A 15,428-nucleotide genomic window follows, 5' to 3' on the forward strand; every position below is an offset into this window, starting at 1 on the left:
CTCCAGTGCCGTGCCTGCCAGCACGCAGCGCAGGCCTGTGCAGGACGGGGGCTGTTCCCGGGTGCTTCCCACGGCGGGAGCTCTCCCGGCTGCTCCCCGCAGGAACGTGGCGTTTTCGGGTGCTGAGGTGCAGCTGCAGACCGGCTCTCTGTGAGATTTCTTCTGGGAAGGGATTCAGGCAGGCACCAGGCTTTGTCCTTAAAGCAGCTGCGGTACGCCCGTGCAGGCGATGCCACCGGTAACGGCGCGAGTAGCAGGCGACCGGGGCGGGGAAGGCAGCTAACTGCACGGTGTGGGAACGACCCCGGTTCTTTTCCCTGCTAAAGAAAGAACGCACGGGTGAAGGCTTTTCCCCGTTAGTTACCTCCCCACCGCCGGCAGAAGCGGCAGCGGGACTCCCGTGCTGCGGGAGCACTGGCGCAGCCCGGCCGGCAGGGGGCAGCAGCGCCCCGCCGCGGCGGGAGCAGCGGGGCCGAGGGACCGGGGCCGGGCTGGGAGCAGTGGTTGCCGCGGTCGCAGCGTTTCCTCAGCCCGTCGCCGCCGGTGCCCTCGGGTGCCCCGGGCAGGGTGCTCTGGCCGGTTCTGCCAGAGCAGCTCCCGCTGGCTCGGCCGTGTTCACGGGAGCTCCACTCCCCGCCGTCGCTAGTCCCGCGCCTTCCGGGATTGGTTTGCTCTGAACCTTGCGTTCCGCAGCCCTGAATCCGGCTCGTTCACAGCCTGCAGTCCCGAGGCTGCGGAGCCAGCCCCGGCAGAACCGGGCTCGTTTCACCGTCTCTCGGAACGGAAGCCAGGGGATGTGTAACGGCAGCTCCCTGACCAGCAGCTGGAGCGGGCACATCCCGAGAGACGCCGGGGGCCAGACTTTGGGAAAACTGCCAAGTTCACCTCTAGTTTTGGGCACCTTTTGTTTCTAAAGCACAGACAGAGGTCCCCTCCACACCGGCTGGGGCTCGTTGAAGCGAGATCATTAGACTGAGATTTAGGTGGGTAAATATTTGATCCTTATCCCGGGTTAATTTTACCTGCATTGAGAGAGTTACTGGAAAGGATGGGAGGGAAAACAGCAATTCCAGGAGGGGATCCTGAGGAGCTGCTGCCTGCCAGGAGCTGGGAAGGGACAACCCAAACATGAGCACCCCAAGAGCCTGATGCGGCAAATACCCAGTACGGTGAGGATTGCAACGGGCACAAATGACCTAATGCTTGGAAGAGAGCCATCTCTTTCCAGTGAAAAAACAAGATAATGTTGGATGCATTAAGTAGCTGGGAGGCTTTGAGTGATCATTGCTCTCACTGTGGAAATCAGATCAAATGCCACACCACTTCTGGTGGTGGCTCTCACCAGTGTGCTGGCACACAGGAGCTGCAAGCTTTCAGGGAGCTGTGGCAATTTTATCTTCACTGCATGAGGAACAGAAGTGGTGCCTATTCCGAGTTACTTTTCCCTGGAAAATCATGAAGGCCTTAAAGGGAAATGAGAGCACTGTTAGATCTGTGGTGTTACATCAATCAGACTTCTTGCTGGACCCTGACCACAAAAGCCTAGGCACAAATGCAGTTAGCTGTGGTTTATCTTCTTGTGGCCACAACAGACAGAACGGAGATGGCAGCTCTCGTGCACACGCCTGCAGTGTTCGATGATTTGGTGGGAGCTGATCACTGAACTTCCACCTTAGCAGACAGGGCTGACCCACACCTAACTGACCTTCAGAACTCCCATCAGCTACCAGCAAAAGATTTGCACCAGCTCAAAAAAAACCAAAACTAAATCAAAGAAAAAGCTCTTTAATCTGACCAACATCCATTGCTGCATTTCACAGCATTACTGTGACTCACTGTCCAGAGAAACATCCAGGCAGTTAATACTGAAAATGCCATCTCGGGTTAAATGCTGTCTTCTGGTGCCATGACCTGGCTCCCCACAGCACAGATGAAAGGGGATCTGATGGGAGGGAGAATTCACTTTGATTTGTCTTGGCAGACAAGCCTATACACTTTTGAAAGTGTGAGGAGCAAAAGTGGTGTCCAGGTTCTGTTTCTCAGGAAGATCCTCAGTCCTATATCACATCTGGACAGGACCTGTCTGTAAACAGCTTCCCACATCCAACATCCCATTCAGCCCTAAAGCACTGAAGCATTTCTGCAAGGGTCCAGGAAGAGACAAAACCTTAACAGCACAAAACACAAGGCCAGCTCAGCCACAGTGCATGATCTGAAGCGAGACATTGGTGGGATCCGGCATCCTCCTAGCTGGGCCCTCACGGGGAAGGAAAACAGCCCACAGCTATTTTCTCCTTGTGATAATTATAGTATCAAATCCTGAACCAACAGGTTCTTTAAGCAAGGAGATTCCCTGCAGCTTGCAAGATACAGATATCAAAATACCCCACAGATTCACGGCTCAGGTTTCAGGTGACTCAGAATAATATTGTGCCATATAATAATTCCATGTAATTCCTTGTACAAGCTGAAGAACTCAATTGATAATGACTGTCTATAAAAGTTAATAGCAGGCTACATTAAAACACTTGCAGGATTATTTCTAGGCAACTGCAACAATATATTACCAGCAGGAGAATCACCAGCAGCCCTTAGGGTGGTTTCCTGTAGGCCCCACTTTCCAGCCTAAACCACACTTGGGACCAGCACAGTGGGATCTCTCACCCCATCCCTGGGGCATGACAAGAGAAGCCAACACACTAGGTGAGGCTCCAGAGCCTTCCATGGGCAGCTACTGCCAGGTCTGCACCAGCAGTTTGCTGCTGTGGTGGCTGGAAGGACACTCAGGAACCCCAGAGCCCTCTTGATGGTTTTCTTTCAGCAGATAGGAGCAGGAAGGCTTTGATCCCACCCATCCCACCACCCTCACACGATTTCCATGTCAGGAAACCACTCACCAAGGGCTCAGCATCTGGACAGCCAGGAGTCCAGCAGCTCCTGCTGCCATCCTGATGCTGCTGTCCAGTGTCACCAGCAGGACGGTGGTAGTGATCCAGGGGTGGGATTGCAGGTGTCTGGAGCTGGCAGGACTGGCTGCTCTGGCTCTGACTGTCATCAAGACCCTGCTGTCCTCACAGCGAGGTTCAGCTAAGGTGACTTGCCCAAGGGCATCAAGGAGAAAAGGGTGGTGGAGTTCTTCCACTCAAGCCTGAGCAGCTTCACAGCAGGGAGTTGAAAGAGCAGGATGTAAATCAGGAATGACTAATTGCTGCTCAGCCTCTCTCTTCCAGGGCTCCTTGGCCACCCAGACCTTTACCCACCTGGCTGGGAGCAGCACAGGGACTGCTATCAGCCAGGAACAGCCCGGGCAGGAGGTATCATCCCCATTCCCACTGGTGTGCACTTGGACAAACTCCAAACAGAACGTTCCTGCCCTAATACCATTACAGGGGCTTTCAAACAAATAAATACCTGCTGCTGCTTCTGCTGGGAGAAGCCAGGCACTAGAGCAGACCAAGTGCTGTGCGAGGTGAAAGCAGCAAATATTTGCTTTGCCATCTCTACAGTTAGATACCTGAAGCTTTTAGTGCCTTGAGAGAACCAAGGTGAGCAGCACTGCCTGGAGCAGGTAGGAGCCCATTATTTAGTGAGAACATATTCCCAGGATGTCTCTGGCTTGGCTGAAACAGTAAGTTAGTGCATATAGATCATCGTTTACTGAAGCACAAGCCCTGATGCACCTTTCTAGGGAAGCTCTAATTTATTATGCATTGTCATTAGCTGCAGCAGGCAGCAGGGCCTTCATTAGAGCTAGAGTTAAGGTCTGTTTTGGCTGCCTCATCAGCATCAGTGAACTGCGTCCCTGCGAGGTTTGATACAATTTAATTAACCTAATTAAAAGCTCTGATTGCAGAGATGATTGGGGTAGAGCCAGCAGCAACTGCATATTTATAACGAGTTGGAAGGTGTGGGACTGGAGCCAAATGATATGCATCTCTAATGAGCTGGTGCTATTGAAGTGTGGATTTGGAACACTAACATTTATTTTTGGCAACAATGGCCAGTTTATCTTCATGATAGAAACGATCACAGCTTGATCACATGTAGCAAGGAGCTCGGCACTGTGCTCCTGGGGCTTCTTCCATCCCCACACATGCATCCCACGGCCCTGCTGCTCTCCAACACCCTCAACACCTCCACGGGCGGACAGACACGGCACACAGCGTCCCCCGCACCCCTGAACCCCCTCGTGTCTACCTGTGAGACACAGCACACAGTGTGCATGAACCCAAACTGTGCACTTGCAGTCCCAGATAAGCTAGAGGCAAGGTGCCAGCAGATTCCCTTCCCCAGCCACCACCTCTGCCCGCTCCTGACCATCCTGTTCCACAGCCAGGCTGGGCTCCCAAGACAAGGAACCTGCCTCTGTTACCCCTCCAGCTATCAAATACTGCCTACCCTAACCCTCTGCTGAGCACCTCAATGCCCAGAAAACAAACAGCCTGAAGGAAAGAGCTATCTACCCACACCCCAGCAGTGACCGTTCTTTCTCCATGTTCAAAGGCTACCAACCCAGTTCAGACCCAAAGCAAGATGTGCCATCAGGTCCCATCCCTGGTGCAGTGTCCAGAGCTTCTGGGGGCTGTGGGGCTGCAGCTGGAGAGGCAGAGCACAGCTCCTGGCTTTGGGACTGCAGGCACAGGGTGCAGGCAGCACTGGAAGAGTTGCTGTGTCCCTCTCTGGGAGCCATCACTCCTGGCAGGCTGCCGTCTTTGTTGGGCAGGGTAGAGGGCACCACTCACCGACAGCTACCCTGACCTGCCTCTTTTCCTGTGTGTCCTGGAGCAGTGCATGAGCAAGGCAGCAGCATGGGGCAGGGGGCTGCTCCACCACACCCCTGCTTGGGTGCTGCCAGCCCTGGCTTTCCTCTCGGCACGGGGTCCAGGCGCTGTGGGCAGTCAGGGTGCAGCATGCCCGGCGGCAGCAGCAGCAGCAGCAGCAGCAGGATGTCCCAGGGGTCCTGGGCAGACAAGGCACAGCAGCAAGTCTGCCGAGCCACTTGGAAAATTTGATCCCTGCTAATTATGCTGAAAAAGCCTTTCTGATAAGGAGTATGAAATGGAAGCGTAGATAATACTCATCTTGGAGTGCCATTAATCTTTAAAACTGGAACAATAAGTGAAAACACTGGAGGGCATATGAAGCAAGGTGTGACTCACATCTGCTCCTCCACTGCCTGATTTATTGGCACAAGGCAACTTTCCTGCACTGTTTCAACAGAGCTGCATTACATAACAGCACGGGCTGGCTTGCTTGCCTTTATCAATCAAAATTGCTCCTGATGATCTGCTGTCCTTCTTCCCTGCCACATCCCCGGTACCCCCAAACCCATGACTCTTTCCCAGTTCTCAGCCTTTCCAGGGATGCCTCTTTCAGCCTGGCTGCAATACCAGCCCAGGGCAAGCTTCCCCAGTCCGAGTGTAGCAGTGGGGCAGGACAGGAGGGTGTCCCAGTCTGGTCTCTGCCCCACAGATGGGAAGGTGGAGGATACCTTTCCACCCTTACAGGGCAGGTGCTCACTGTGCAGCAGTGGGAAGCACTTGGGGTACCCTGTCCTCTCCCTGCACTGTACAGACACTCTCTAAGCCAGAGCTCTCCAGGTCCTCTGCCACCCAGACGTGCCAAGCACATCTTCACATTTGATGCCTTTCATTTTCAAATGGCTCTCTCTGGGATTCACTTCCTTTTATTCAAATTGTGGATTTGCTGAAGCGACCTTTAAGCTGACTCTGAGGAGAGGTGGGCAGCTGCTCCCCATTGCAGTCCCAGGAAGGCTGCTGACCTGTGGCTTTGAACAAGTTCAAAGCAGTGCTTGCCTTTTGGCCATACCCTGCAATAGAGGCTTTGGATGGATTTTTCTCCCACATTCCTGAAAAGACATCATCAGAGACATTTCCCCTCACAGGCTCTTTAATATTTACACTGACTTTGTGAACACATAATATATTCCACCTTTTTTTAGCCTTTTAAAAGCACATGCTTCTTCTCAGTTGGAGGAAGCAGTGGCTGCTGCATGCAGGCTGCTGTAAAAGGCTAGCAGGACAAATAGGTCTGGGGGGAATGCAGATGGTTCTGCACCACCCTCACCTGGCTGTCTGCAGCTCACAGCACCACCCAGCAGCATCCTGGGGCAGCTGCAGACCTGGAGTGGCCCTGCTCAGTCCCACGTGTCCTGCTGCAAAAGAGAGGCAGTCCTTAAAACCTTCCTCCCAGTCCTGACTAAGCCCAAAGCTGATCATCTTGTTAGCTGGAAGACAATCCAAATGCAAAACAAAATGCTTCTAAGAACTGTCCCATAGATTGCCAAGCATCATATAAAGCCTGGCCATGGGCTTAACTACATCAAAATCATACAGATGCTTTTTGTCAAAAGCATTCTAAAGCAGGAAGGCAGCAAGCAGCTTACAACCCAGAAGTGTCATAGATGTACTTGCAAATGTTTGTCCATAATTTTGTTGATTCCAGACTGTAAGTCCAGGAGGGACTGTCAGATCCTGTGTTCTGATCGCCTGCGTGCTGCCATCCACTGCATTTCACTCAGAGAGCCCAGTCCCAGTCCAGCAGCTCTGGCTGGGGTTTGGCATTTCAGTCCTGAGGAGGCTGAGCTGCAGCAGCCCCAAGCAGGAGGTTCACTCCTGCCCAGGGCTTTGGTGATGGCAGAGAAGTGCTGAGGGGAAGGATGCCTGGGTGTTCCCCAGGGCAAAATCGTGACCCCTGGGGAGGAGGAAGGCAAGACCTCTATAGTCTTTGGCATTTTCACTTGGATATGAACTTCTTCCTCACCTCAGACCTGGTGAGTATATAAGCTACAGATGTATGTGAACAGAGCATAGCCAGAATGTCAACGGAGGCTTCAGAGTACTGCTCCTGTGCCTCATTCCACGTAGTGTGAAAGGCCTCTGGGTAAGGTGCAACCTTCTGCCTCAACAAAATATACCAGGACAACTGTTCATTGAGGTAAAAATCCTCCTTCACCTTGGGAGATGATGGGACATAGGTTGGCAAAGAGCAGCTCAGGACAGGAAGGCCAAGGAGTTGCGTGGCTGGGGAAGCTCCCTGGGTGTGGGACTCGTGCTGAAAGCTGGAATAGCAAGGGTGTGGGGGCTGTCTGCAGCATGAGGCCAGGCTGGGAAGGCTGGCCTGAGGTAGCCCCTGAGGTGGGCCAGCAATGACAAGAGTGGTGAGGCACACAGCTGCGCAGAGGGTCACATTTTTTCAGTTCATGTTGCCCTAACAAACAAATGTCCCAGGATGCAGACAATAATGTTTTTATGAGACTCTAAATTCTAAACTCAAATGCTCTTTGTGGTGGACTAATAGCCAACACGTGGCCCTTCGTCTCATGCTGAACTTTTGTGGTCCTGCAGGGGGAAAAAAGGCCCTGGTGAACATTTACACTGAGCACTTTGTTCTCACAGATTGGTAGAGCAAAGAGAATAATGTATTGAGACTCTCAGCCCGTGCCAGTTTGGCTTCATTTGTCCTTCTGAACTTGCCCTGAGAGATAATGTTTCCTTCTAATCTGCTGCTGTCCACCTACAGCAGGGACCCAGTGAATAATTCTCCCAAACAAGCCTTTATTCTTAAGGCTCTATCTGGCCCCAACCCTGTCTCCCCCCCTCCCCCCTTACAGAGTAATTGTTGTGTTCATTACATGGTAATAGCCCGAGCTGTATTCCAGCCCACACTTGCCATGGCCACACAAACAAGGCTCAGGCTGCTCTGCTCTCAGGATAATGCTGCTCATTTGGCATTATTTGAAAGAATGTGCCAGGCATCTGAGCACCAGGCTCCCCGTGCCAGCCTGCGTCAGATCTCAAGTCAGATACAGTGGCTTTGCTCTCCTGCAAGGAACCAGCACATCCTCCACAGAGCCAAGGCTTTAGTTAGTTATTTATTTATTTGGTTGTTTTTTTTCCACACACACAACAATAAATGACTGTTATACTCCTCTGGGAAGACGACACAGGGAAGAGGAAACAAGACTTTGGTTAATGTGACAAATCTTTTCCATTCTTTTCTCTTCAGGTACTTGTGTCACCCTTTCACAATGGTATTTTAACAAGCCTGTGTAAGCTTCACAAATTGCCCTTTCTATCTGCAGGAGATGGGAAGCTCCAGGGGATGAGGAGCACACACATGCACAAGAAACCCATTACCTAAGCCTGCCCTTGGAAACCCCTCTCAAGGGATACCTGAAATGGGTGCCCCTCTGAATATACCCAAGAGGGATGCCTCTGCTGTAGAGAGATCTCAGAAACATCAGTGCTGGCTTCATGGCATCTTTCAGCAGGATAAAGCTAAGCCGAGGTCAGCCCCCGTGGTCAGGCGCTGACAGCAGGCTTTGTTCTGAGCTCTGCTCCTGAGCTTTAGCAGTGGCTAAAGGTCACTCCGATACCTCCCAGGAAGGCTGGAGAAATGGAAGCCTTCAGATTGTACTGGCCTAAACCTTGGCATTGGCTGACAGTGTTCCTTGGCTGAGAGGAGCCTGTCTGACTCAAGCAATGACTCTTATTTACTGCTAAGCACTGGGTGAACTCAGCCCGACAGTGCCAGCGTCACAGAGCAAGTGGCAGCTGCTCAGGCTGGCAGGAAGTGGTGGTGCAGGGTGAACACCTGCATGGACACAGGAGCACATACATGTGCATGCGTGTGCAGAGGTTTGTGTGCTGAACACAGTTTGTGGGGGCTGTTCCCAACCAGTTTGTGCATGGCAGGGGGCTTCTCTCCAGGCAGTGCAAGAGAAAGCCCCCTTATGCCGGCTGGCACACAAAGGTGTGCGTGCCACAGCACGCAGGTATCTGCCACACACTTACACCCCGAAGGGGCACAAGATCTCCTGCATCTACAGTGGTGAGAAAAACAGAGAGGAATGGAGAGGGGCTCAGCTTCCCCAGTCAGTGCCCAGTGCTGTGCCCAGCAGCCCCTGCCAGCCCCCACCTGCCCCAGATGTGCACATGCACAGCTACACCTCACCATCCCCTGCTCCTGGGGCTGCTCCTGAGCTCACAGGGCAATCCAGGGAGTGTGAAATATCCCTGCACAGGACAGCTTGTTCCAAGAGAGCAGGAGCTCAGAAAACCTGAGCAGGAACGGCAGTGTCCTTTGTGTATCATGAGGCTGGACTCCTGCCAAATTCCTCTGCACCCACTGCCTCTATTAAACGCGTCAATCATTTCTTGGCAACCCAAGCCCCAGAGAAGAGCTGAGAGGCAGCTTCAGACAGTTCAGTTGCTTTCATTAAAAGGTGAAAAATACATGCTGAGCGGCAGCTGAGAGCAGGGCTGCCGAGCCCTCTCTGCTCAGGAAGGGAAGTGGCAGCCGAAGACCTTCCAGTGGTCGCAGACCTTGTCAGCCTGTGCATACCCCTGGATGCCTGCTGCCGAAAGACAGCCCTCAGCCCTTCAGGTGTGGGTCTTGATCTTACTGAGTGACTGAGGAAGCCAAGGGGGAGTGTCAAGGTGAAAATGGCAGTTCTGGCACAGCTGGGCAGGGGCTGGGGCAGGCAGGGGGGTGGCTGTGACCTGCCTGCAACCACAGTGCTGGGACAGTATCTGCCAGCCTGGAAGTTGCCAGCAGTGTATCCAGCAGCCAGGGGCTGTAAGGGAATCGGCTCCCATTTCTGGGGCTGAAAGCAGAGAAAACAGAACACAGCTTGGCACCAGTTTCAGCAGCTGGGGGGCTGGCTGGGAAGGTGCCCTCACTGTGGGGTGCCACCTGGGCTGCTGTGGCTGGGCCAGCAATGCTGGCTCCCAGGGAGCAGTGGGGCTCTTGGGAACAGAACAGGAAAGTCCAGGTGACTCAAATATTCCTGGCAGAGGGCACAGCTAGTGCCAGCAGAGCACAGCATGAGAAAGAAGGACAAGTGGGACCTGCTGGAGGAGTCCAAGCACAGAACTGTGGGACTCAGGTGAAGGGATGAGGAGCCTGGGAATGCCCATCCAAAAGTGCACACTGGAGGAAAGCCAGGAAGGGGGTCAGACCACCGAGCAACAGTGGATCCAGGGGTGGTGAGATCAGGAGCTGCAGTTAGGCCAGTTTGACAAGGCAGGATGAAAAGGGCATGGCAGGAGAACAGAGACACTTGAACTGCCCAGTTTTGCCCACAGCCCCCTGCAGCCCAGCATGCCCAGTGACCTGGCCCCAGCTCGCTGCAGATGAGCTCAGCAGGTGGATGTCTCCCGGGAGGTTGTGCTCTGCCCTGGAGTCAAGGACTTTCCTGCTGGCAGATGCCCCCACTGACCTGGCAAATGCCAGGGGCCAGCTGAGCACTAAGGACCTGCTCCAGTTCTGATTCATTCTGGCCCCTGGCCAGTGCTTCCTCCTCCAAGAGGAGGTGTGCAATTACTGTATTCAGTCAAATCCAGAAACCCAGATCCCTGCGTGGGAACTCCACTGTCCCGAGAGGCTCATCCCCAGCTAGGAGCTGCTTTGCATAGGGCAGCAGGCCCTGGGCAGAGTGTGATCCTGTCCCCACTCAGCCCCACTCTAGGGTCTCCTGGAGAGCCCCCACATGCCTGTGCTGCTGCCACCCAGGCAGCTCTCACCTCCATGCCTGCCATTCTGCTTTCTGCCTTTGCCTCCTCACGTAATTGCTTTGATCTTCACTCCAGGGGCTCACTGCTAAAAATTAATGTTTCATGGATGTTGCTGCCCATGGCTTGAAAAATGGCTTTTCTCCCCCAGGTAGTGGCTCACGACAGCTCCCGAAGGATTGTTCTGCTCGAGTTAAACAGATGGGCACAAAACCTCTTGGGCTCCTCATGCCTCGGTTCAGGGCAGGATGTGACCTGCTCCTGCCCCGCGGAGCTGTGCTGAAGGGGGGAGCTGTGACCATGCCACAGTGCCCAGGCTGTCCCAGCAGGCTCTGCCAGTCCCTGGAGCAGCCCTGCCCGGGCTGCAGGGCTCCGTGGCTCCTGCCAGCCGTGCCCACACCCCCGGGGCTCACCTCCACTGCCTCCCCCGCGTCGGCGAGGAAGGGGCCGCAGACGAGACGCTGGGGCTGGTTCCCCTGTAATTAGCAGAAGGGCCGGTGCAGGGTGGAGCGTGCCGTGCCCTCTGTGCCCTCTCGATGGGGCTTTCTCTCCAGGCTCCTCCGCATCCAGGTGTCAGCAGCCAGCGGAGAGCACTGGTTCTGTGCTGATAAGAGAGACATTAACAGAGCTGAGCTCCCCGGCACTCTCGTCTGCCCTCACCGACCGCCTTGTCCAAGCTTTGCTCGCGATGCCAGGGGCCTGTCCCCTCGATGGAGCTCCTGTCTGGGCACACTGTGTGGCTGGGAGCTGGACTGCAGGCAGCCCGGGGCGAGCACAGCCTGGGAACGGTCCCGCTCCTGTCCTGCCCGGTGTTTCGGGAGGGTAGGGATGCAGCGCCCGCGGCAGCAGGGTGGGTGCAGCAGGAAGTCAGGCCTGCCGAGCTGGGTGTGTAGCATCTGGGGATGCTTGTCTGGGCTCCCGAAGCATTTTCCAAACACTTTAATTATAGTGATTTATATGGCAAAAGTGTGGGGGCGAGAGCTTGGGAAAGGCATTAGCAGGTTTGTTCCGAGGGCTCTAATCAGAGGTAGGTGATGGGGGGCGGGGAGGGAGGGTATAGCGCTGGGGCTGTACCTTGAACTGCGGCGTCAGGACAGATTTGAAGGATGCGGAAACTCGCGGCCGTGCCAGGGATGTGCTGACAGCATCCCTGAGGCCTCGGTACGTTATGTGCTCCTGCGGGAACAGCCCTGGCACCAGGAGTACCACCAGACGCTGTGCTCATCCCCCGCGGTGCTCCCAAGCTCAGGGCTGCAGCACCAGGACCCTTCCCCACCGCCAGTGGGGCCAAGCCTGGCTGTGGTCAGCCCCACACACAGCTCAAATGTCCCCTGCAGCGTGGTGGTGGTGGGACACAAACAGGAGGCCATGTGGTGCAGAAGGCTCTTGACTAGACAGTCATCAGAAAACGATCAGCAATTCAACAGCAGATCAGTCTTCTCTTGTTGGTGTTGCCTTGAAACTGAATAACCTCTGCTATTCCTCTTCTGCACAGCACTGGGTACCCACAAGGTATCCACTCTCATGCATGCACCCACAAACAGGTTCCTTGCAGCTTGCTGGCAGCTGAGGAGCCGCTGGCTCTGCACAGAAGCAGCAGCTCTGCCGAGCCCAGCAGCCAGGGGAGCTCTGCAGGACAGCACAGCCTGCTCTGAGACCTCGGCCCCTGCAAGCCTGCCTCGCTCCGAGGAGCCTGTCACTCCTACAGAGTCCTAATGACACCGGAGGAAGCGAGAGAAGCATGGGGCTGCTGTCATGGCTGGTGGCAACAGCCTGGCCCAGGGCACAGCGCGGGGCTGCAGGGCCAAGCCTCGGTTATCAGCTGGTGTGGGGATGTGAGTGGCATTGGAGTGGTGGCTCTGACCCCTCTGAGCTGCCACTGGATGCAACCCTGGCAGCGTGGCCGGAGCACATGTCACCCCTGCTGCAGTCCTGCTTCTTGGCCTGTTTTCTGATAAATAACCTTTTCCTGTCCTTTTTGACACTGATGTTTATTGATGTCTGAAATCCCTTACAGCCAGGTCTGGCCTCGGATAGCTGAGGTGCCCTGCACATCCCACGGCCATGGAGCAGCACTGGGGAGAGGGGCAGCGCCAGCTCTGCTTCACCAAGATGCCCACAGCCTCCCTAACACACTTGCCCCCAGACATGTCAGGGTGGATGCTGGCAGCATCTCCCAGTGGAAACAGGGCATTGAGGACAGAGTGGAAAAGAAGAGTGCTTTAAACAAACATCTCCTGCTTCCTGAGGCGACTGCTCCTGTCTGCACAGACTGTGCTCAGCATCCCCAGCCTGGGCTCTGTGCTGCTGCTCCTCTCTCCTGGGGAGCGTGGGGCAGCAACCCTAACGGCAAAATGTTCACCCTCAGCCTCAGGGACCAGCACCATTGTCCTTGGAGGGCAAAGACAGCCAAGCCTGTGGCAGCAGGATGTGCCCTGCTTCCCCCACTGGCTAACAGTGAAGGCAAGGAGGCACCAGCTGGAGGTCAGGGCTCCGGCGTCTGAGCCAGGAGCTCTCACCCCAGCTCCCATCCAGAAGACATCTGCACTAAAACCGCATGGACACTGGGTGGCAAACCACTCTGCCCTACCTGGGAGAATTTGCTGATTAAGGGATAAGCAATCACTCCTCTACCCACAGGCTCACGTTATCACTTAATTGAATCCAATTGATTGAGAAGCTAAAAGCAGCCCTGGCTTAAAGCATTGCAGATGGTGCCTGGGAGCAGGGCAGCACAGTGAACCCTTAAAAGCATTGGCATCAAGGGCAGGCACAGTCTTGCTCTCCTCAAGTGTCTCGCACATCATTAGTATGAACGGGAACCAGCAGCAGCAGGGCAGTTCCAGGGGAATATTATTTATCATACTTCAAGTCTGCACAAACAGCCTCTTATTCGTGCCCCTGCTGCCCTCCGTGGGCAGACTCTGTTCCCACAGAGATTTCAAGGGAAGGAAGTGTGCATCTGCAGGGCGATGTGGGGGCAGCCTGGCTCTTAAGTGGTCTGACCACGAGCCCACACTGCTGGGAACAGAGCCCGGAAAACCTGCTGGCCTGACACATGCCCATACATACGAGCTGCTGGGGAGCCTGCAGTGCCCGAGCAGGGCTGGGGAGGGGCAGATCTGGGGGCAGCTCTACCACAATTGTCCCCTGTGAGCAAAGGGGAGCAGACATTGAGGTCCCTCCAGGCATGGGGAAAAGATGAGGAAGAAAGCTACAGGCACCTGCAAAACCCCAGCAGCAGCCTTCACTTTGCACTGCCCCAGCCCAAGGTGAGAGCCAGGCAGAGGAGCCAGCACTTCACCAGCAGCCAGCTGAGACGTCCCTGGTGCAGCTGACACAAAACTGACTGGGGCTGCAGATTGGAGGCATTTCCACATCAAATAACATCATGGGCTCCACCAACTGCTTGTCTGCAGTGAGCCTGACTGTGGGACATCACAGGGGCTGGGGAATCTCTTAGCACTCTGTTCACAATGCCACTGCCCAGGCACAGTCAGCCTTTCCTCACCTTGTGCTTGGCTTTCTCATTCGGTTGCATTTTTCAGCCATTCAGCACTGACACCCCGACAAAAGGCAGTGCATACTTTATTAACTCTGCTACTTTCTTCTCCACTAATTAAAATCAAATTATATCTGATGCACATTGCATACTTTGCTGTGAAAGCAACCTGCTTTCCCATTCTGCTCTCTGGAGCCTTTGTCACCACAGCAATTTATTTAGCCTGCTGAGCTGCAAAGAGAGCAGCCCTGCAGAGACCATGGGGGATGCTGAGGACCCAACTTGCTGGAGCCTCTCCTGGGATTAACTTCTTGGGTTCATGCTATTCTAGGGCCAGCGTCCCCCAGGGCCAAATATCAGTGCAGCATCCAAATGGACTCACTCCAAGCAGGCAGGGTGGGGAGGCTGTCCAGCAGCTGGGCATGATCAGAATTGCTGTTAGCTGGGGCTGTGAAGGGCCAGGAGTGCCCTCCAGCCACATCTTGCCATCTGTAGAGTGCCAATGCTGACCTACCAGCTGCGCCACAACTCCATGGGACCTGGTGGTACAGCACAAAGGAGAGTGGATCTTCACAAGCCTCAGTCTCAGGGGCCTCCCTGCACTACCCTCTGTCACTAAGCAGTTTGTTAACTCTTCTCCACTCCATGCTTCCAATGGGACATGAGCTTGTAAGTGCAAAGTACTGCTTGCTGGGTACAGTGGTGCTGCCAGTGGCACAACTTTGCCATCAGGTCATTCCTCCAGCAGTTGACAAACCCATGCCCAAGGAGGACTGCAAATGGCATACTGGCTGCAGCTCATGTCCCTCTGGTCTTTGGCCAGTAAATGGTAGCAATCTGCATGTCCTGTACCCAGGGAGAGATCTGGCCTAGCAAGGTGCACTTCATCCAGCAGCATGTGAATGGGAAGTGATCCCAAGGCAGCTGAGCCCAGCTGACAGCCAGCACTGTGGGTCCTGGGAAGGCAAGCAGCAGCAGTCACCCGTGCCTTGGGCTCCACTTTGGGTCCCTCTGTCTCCTTCCTGCTCCATATCCCCTTAGTGGCTTCACTACACTTGGATGTATTTCCTTAGGGAAGAGGCAGAGTTTCTGCAAAAGGCAAGGGCTCCTGTGGCCCTTGTGCTGGTGCTGGCAGGAGCCATGCGTGGAGCAATACATCATCAATGGAAGGTACCTAATGATGTATTGCCCTAATACATCACCATAGCAACAGTGCTCTAATCATGTATTATTCTAATGTGTTACCCAAGTGCACATTCTTCCTGATGATGTATGGTTGGGATCACTGTGCTCTGCCAAGCCCAGATGCAACAAAGCTCTCCTGACTGCCAAGCACCCTCCTGGGCACAGTGCCAGACACCCCATGGGGTGCCTCGGACAGCTGCAGGTGG

Source organism: Melanerpes formicivorus, unplaced genomic scaffold (genome assembly GCF_026170545.1).
Source record: "Melanerpes formicivorus ecotype bairdi unplaced genomic scaffold, bMelFor1.0.p_v2 SCAF_45, whole genome shotgun sequence".
NCBI lineage: Eukaryota > Metazoa > Chordata > Aves > Piciformes > Picidae > Melanerpes > Melanerpes formicivorus.